Source organism: Poromitra crassiceps (genome assembly GCF_964638095.1).
Source record: "Poromitra crassiceps genome assembly, chromosome: 7".
NCBI lineage: Eukaryota > Metazoa > Chordata > Actinopteri > Beryciformes > Melamphaidae > Poromitra > Poromitra crassiceps.
The window spans coordinates 20,352,219-20,358,773 of record NC_139628.1 but is presented as its reverse complement, the minus strand read 5'-3'; the positions used below and the strand labels follow the sequence as shown (position 1 = coordinate 20,358,773).

At 42.6% G+C, this 6,555-nt stretch overlaps 1 long non-coding RNA gene across 1 annotated transcript; it reads right to left on the bottom strand.

Annotated features, from left to right (window-relative positions):
• Window positions 1-682: 682 nt before the first annotated feature.
• LOC310779794 lies at window positions 683-3,141 on the bottom strand. Its single transcript, XR_014552854.1, has 3 exons — window positions 3,002-3,141; window positions 2,810-2,890; window positions 683-1,013 (listed from the first exon to the last, which is right to left on the bottom strand). It is a non-coding gene; the product is annotated as an uncharacterized lncRNA (long non-coding RNA).
• Window positions 3,142-6,555: the final 3,414 nt, after the last annotated feature.

Genomic DNA, 6,555 nt, shown 5'->3' with positions numbered 1-6,555 from the left:
TTGGAATTGCATTGTATTATGATCCATAATTAAAATAAACAACTGCATGTACTTACATTCTATTTTATTTGATTAAAAAAAAAAAAAAATTAATTAATAATCGATTTTTGATATTTGTTAATCGATGCAGAATCGTGCACGTCCGCATCGCGATGCATCTTATAATCGATTATTTTTGACACCCCTACCCAGACCCTAACCTAAAATCTCTGGAAACCATGCCCACCGTTGTATAAACGTACGTTACCATTTTATAATGTTGGAGCCGAAATTGTAACATAGCAACGTTGGTCCAAAACTTACCCCGCTAGCCGGGCGCTTCTGGCTCATACGAGCGCATTAGCGCCCGGCGAACGTCACGCATTTCCCATTTTACACTGTGCCATTTTCACGTCTAGGTCTAAATGCCGGCTCCTACCTGAGTCTTCACGTGAAGTGAAGACGCTATCCGATGCAAAACATCCTCTTCTTTTAATGACACCTAGTTGTTGCATCCAAATTGTTGCATAAAATCCACTTTTCTGTCTTTCAAAAAGCAAAAAGCATTTATCTGGAGCACCTCGAGCAACCCGGAAGTCGTTGTTCCGGGTTGCTTCAGATCAGAGAAGAAGAAGAAGCGGTGCCCCCCCCCACGAATTCTCCCTCTCTACTTGCTACAGATAAAACATATCTGATGTGATCAGATGTGGTCTGATCTCACTCACTCTTGCAGCTTAACACTGAGGTTCTGTAGCCTTCGGCTCATTTGTCGACTTTCAATGTCCAAGAAGAGTTTTTGGAAGGCCTCAAATGTGTACTTGAGTTCATCAGGATAGGCTACGTTGAGTGTGTAAATGAGTCCAAGCAGCATGGCACAAGCCAAGGCAACAGAGGACAACTCACTGAGGACCTCCACACCGTCGATCACAATACCGATGTCCTTTGGAGGGGAGAGCGAGTCGCCATCACGGATGACAAAGATTGCCATGGGTGTGCCTTCAAGTTCTGCCTCTTGCCTCTTCCCGTTGCACAGCCTGAAAGACAATTAACTTTAGTATTTTGTGTGTGTGTGTGTGTGTTTTTGAGCCCGGGGAGGGGGATACATTCCACAAAGCTGGAAGGCAGAAGAGAGGGACAGAGAAAACATGGAGTGGACAGATAGATGACATTCCTACACATTTCCAATAAAAAAAATTCATACCTTTTCCAGACCTTGATTAGTCTGATTTTGTCTGGTGTTCAATATGATACATGCAGATAGAAATCTTGCCCCGGCTAACAAGGTCATATCATTCCATAGATTGTTCTTCACAGCCATCAAAATGTGACAGATTATTTGCAGGGTTCCATATTATAAACACAATAGTTTTCTGGGCAGAGCCTATGTTCTTGACTGGCAGTGATGATGGTGGATATTTGATATAAAGCTTGCCGACAGCATCCCTCAGTTAAAGTTGATGCCAGTGATGTCATTTGTGCATAAATGACATCACTGGTCCACAACTTAGGAGAATTCTGTTTTTTAGACACTGTGACCTTATTTCCATCTTAAAATATGATCTTAAACTCACCCAGATAACTTTGGTTTCATTCAGATCACCCGGTAAGATATTGAGCCGTGAGTAACAGGCAAAAACGGGGCATCTAGATCTAGATCAACGATCTAGCATTACCTTGCTTCACCCCTGGCTCTGCTGTCTGTCACATTAATAGCAGTTCCTCACCCTTCCCACTCCATACATTATTCCAGACTGGCTCAAATAAATACACGCTGCCATTGAATTCATCGTCCATAATCTCGAGACCAGATATTATCAGCCAGCGGCGTTTCGAGATTATGGACTCACAGCTCAATATCTTCCCGGACGATACGAATGAAACCAAAGGTATTTGGGTGAGTTTAAAGGGATAGTTCAGTTTGTTTGAAGTAGGGTCCTATAGGTACTTGCATAATGTTATGCATAATAATGGCGTAAGTGAAATGGGTAAATCACTCTGGCCCCTTGTCGCCCAGTCTATCGAGATCCAGCACTCTCAATGCATCAGGCTGAGCCGTTGCCCTGCAGCTTTGAGGGTCAGTAACTAAAACATAATTTAGCCACCTAAAATAACACCCACATAAACAAATCAATATCAGTGTACATGTACCCTCTATTTTGACATTTTTCAGCGTTTTAGACAGCCGTCTCCTCTCATTTGGCACTACATTTGATCTGCACTGCACAACTACCGTATTCCTATGCCTGCACAGTGCCGCGGAGTAATCCAGTCCCGCGGCGCTAAGAATGCAGTAGTTGTGCGGTGCAGAGAAAATGTAGTGCTAAATGAGAGGGCTGTTTGACGGTAAAGTGCTGGAAAATGTCAAAATAGAGCATACATGTACACTGATATTGATTTGTTTAGGCTGTGAGTTATTTTAGGTGGCTAAGTTACGTTTTAGTTACTGGCCCCCAAAGCTACAGGGAAACAGCTCTGAGCCTGATGCATTGAGAGTGCTGGATCTCCAAACACGGTGTGTGATGGGTCCAGAGTGCTTTACCCAGTACACTGACTGTATGCAAGTACATCATAGGACCCCACTTCAAGCAAACCCAACTATCCCTTTAAGATCATATTTTAAGCTGGAAAAAAGTCTGGGTGTCTAAAAAAACAGAATTCTCCTTTACCTCAAATCAACTCTCAATAACTGTCAAACTCAATTAATGTCTGCAAAACTATTTACAGTTTTCAGATGTGTGAGATTATGTGCAAAATAACTGCATTGTGTTATTTTGTCCATTTAATAGCAAACAGCCTGATCTGAGTGCATTGCCACGGTTTGCTGTCTCACCTGGTACTCTTTCAGTTCCTTCACGTCTTCCCCCAGGTACATCACCAGACTCTTCACTCGTCTGATGTTCATGTCGAGGCTCTATAGCAACACACACACACACACACACACACAGCAAAAGATAAATATATCAGATGTCCACGCACCGGCGACCTAACATACAGAAATCAGAAATTGAAAACGTATGCATACCTGATCCAAAGTTTTAAGAGCATCAGCGGTTTTCACCCGGAATGCTCCACCTTTGCTCCTGATCACCTGGAGAAGCTGGCTGCTCAATTTATCCAAATTGGCAAAGAAGCGTGCTTGTAGAGGTACCGTTGTGATCCGTAGGAATTCAGCGTTGATCTGAAATATATAAATTACACAACACATTTTGGGTTAGACAGCCACTCTGAAAAACACATCATACATTTACAGCACACACGGAACCCTGACTATGAGCTTCCTATTGCTAGCTACGGCCCCTTTTCCTAGCCCCGCACCATCCCGTGACCTGGTCAGCATCATCATCATCAGTCAGTATATACATCCCACTGTGACATCATCCTTGATGTCATAAATCCCACTGTGACATTATCAGTGATGTCATAAATCTGACATCAGTGATGCTGGTCTCATTTGCCACACAGCAGCCGAGCTGCGAATGCAAGCTGCAGGGCCAGCTGAGCGAGCCTAGGAATCGAATGTGTGTAGCGTGCGAGATCCCTAGTAAATGTTATTAACCTTTTTCACAGCAGCCATTTTGTGTGTAAAAGCACCAATCAAACATTCTCCAATAACTGCCAACGTTGTGGTTTTATGACTGTAAACATTGTTGCATTGTGTGCGTACGTGCGACGTACCTTATGAGCAGTAAAGTAGGCTGGGATAGGCGACTGGTTGAACAGTTGCAGTGTTCTTGTTACGTGCGTCAGAACCGGGCTTCTACCAAAGTCCAACTGGGGATTTGAACCTGCACCGTTGGACCCTGTCCAATAGACGATAAGACCACCTCCTGGGGGAGAGGAGAGGAGAGCGGGTAGTTGGGGGTTTCAATGGGAGGATACGCGTGTGTGTGGGGGGAGGGGGGGCGCGCGCGCGTGCCTCTGTGCATGGGTGTGACGTACCTTGTGAGCAGTAAAGTAGGCTGGGATAGGCGACCGGTTGAACAGTTGCAGTGTTCTTGTTACGTGCGTCAGAACCGGGCTTCTACCAAAGTCCAACTGGGGATTTGAACCTGCACCTTTGGACCCTGTCCAATAGATGATAAGACCACCTCCTGGAGAGGAGAGCAGAGGAGAGGATTCACCAAATACCCACAACCAATACTGAAACCTATAATACCAACCTACACCATAATGCCAAAACACACAGGGCCCTATTGTCGCAAAAGCGGTAATTTAGAGTTTGCACTTGTTTTGCTGCTAGTTTAACACCGGCGCAATGCAATTTAAGAGCGTGCACAAACGCATATGGCTTCCCCCTGCCGCACTATTAGCTCTACGCCCGTTATAAATGATTATCTAAGCAGGTGTGTCAGCGCAGTCAGCACACCATTTTACAGCAGCTAATATTTTAATATCTTAAGTTGATCTCAGGGCTCTTATATTTTATTTTACTGTAGATTATTTTATTTTATTCTGGTTAATTTTTGTAGACATCCCTTTAATCCCTGAAGTCCGATTTTTGTATAGCCTACAGCAGCGAATATTTTGAGGTGATCTCAACAAAGCCAGGGCGTTTATTTTATTTTACAATAGTTTGTTTTTATTTTATTTATTCTGGCTTATTTATTTGTGAAATCGCTGTAATTTATTTGATGTGATTACTTGATTATTGGACATCATTGTTCGTTTGAATAAAAACAAAATAATTGAAGTCAGACTCCTGGCCTCAGCTCTTTCTCATTGTTGCGCAGTGGGACACCCCCCCCCCCCCCCCCCTTTCTCCAAACAGCAGGTGAAATTGTGTGAGGTTAACCTGGTGTAGCACACTGTAGCATGCAGGCAGGAATGCTGGTGTTGGTCAGTCTGGCCTGCTGTTCATATGGTTGACCAAGAAAACACCTTTAAAAGTGCAACACTGGAGTCTCACTCTCCACCACAACCTCAGGTACCACACACCTATGATAAAGAGAGAGAGGGAGAGAGAGAGAGAATTAAATACATCTATTAATAATATGCTTATTCATAAATCACAATGGTAATTGCATAGTTTCATGCAACCTGAAGTCAAGCAAATCTAATTAGAACTGATTTGTAAATTTACCAAGACAGTGATTGCCGTGATTTAGTCAGATTACCGTTGCCCTACTCTGAACGATGGTGGAGGTGAAATTCAGAGCGTCTCCTCTTGTCTCACTATACTCTGTTTGCGCTCAGACCGGAAAATGTCTTACTTGTAACCAGTGCAGAGGTGCTAAGATTGAGGGTATGTTGATACAAAATACAAAAATATACAATAACTAAAACAAAAAGTTTACCAAATAGAAAGTAAAGAATCTGTTTTGGGTGTTGAAGGAATACAATAAACATGATGTACTCTTATCAGAAAATCATGTAGATCAAGTATGTGGCCCTAATGTGTAAATTAGGGGTCCTTGATATTCAAAAGATTGAGAAGTGTGGCCTAGATCAGAGGTGGTTGGAGGGCCTTGGGTCAAAAATACATGTGTGAAATTACATTAAAATGTTTTTAACCTTTATTTATTCAGGGGAGTCTCACAGAGAAATGCTCTTTTTCATGAGTGCCCTGTTCACATTGACACACACATTCACACCTGGAAGCTGACCAGTTCAAACACAGTCTGACCTTCTGGCCAGTGAGCAGCTCCACTGGAGCGGTTGGGTTTAAAGGCCTTGCTCAAGGGCATCTCAGTGGTGGGAATGAGGGAGGGCCAATTGCTTTATTATACAGAGACAATTTACATTCTAAATCTAAAATATTTTTTCAAAATAAAAATATATATACTCTTGGATCGGTTTTACAGTTGTATTAGTTAGATTTAGAGTTGGTTGAAATTATAACAAAGGCCATTTTCAAAAGGGAAGACAACTTTCTGACAGAAATGCTCCAACAGCCATGCTTTCCCCATGCCAAAATGTGGCCAAACTCTGGAGTATTTACCCACCTTGCAGACAAGCTAGTTTGACATGGTTGATATATGGATTCATTCACTCCTAGTTTGATGATATAAGTATAATTATGTTAGCTTAAAAAAAATAGCCCACTAGAGCCTTTGGAATACAGTCATCAAGCCACATTTTTCTTTGATCATAAAAGCCCAATGCCCAGGCCCATATCAGCTACTAATAGCAATACAACTCACACGTGGCTAGTTTGTATGTTCACATTTCAAAAGAATAACAATGAAATTAGAATGTCCCACCCTGTGGTGAAAACCCACCAACAGTCTAAACATTAGGTGCCTATTGTGTAGCTAGCTCGTAGCTAACATGTAGGTTAGCTCAATGGCTAACTACAATGTTGCTATCAGACTGGTCTGGCGCCGTTTATTGAACTAAACTTACGTTAGCTAACAGGTTGACTAACGTTAATATGTAACGCTAAGCCACATTAAAATCACATCTCGTTATATATCTTACCTCCGCGGATTTATCAGTGAGGCAGATAGAACTAGCTACTGCCTCGCGCTAGCCCAATAGCGAACTAGCTAGCTACAGGGAGCTACCATGGCCATACATCATACAATGCAACATTATACTATCAGACTGGTCTGGCGCCGTTTGTCTAACTAAACTTAC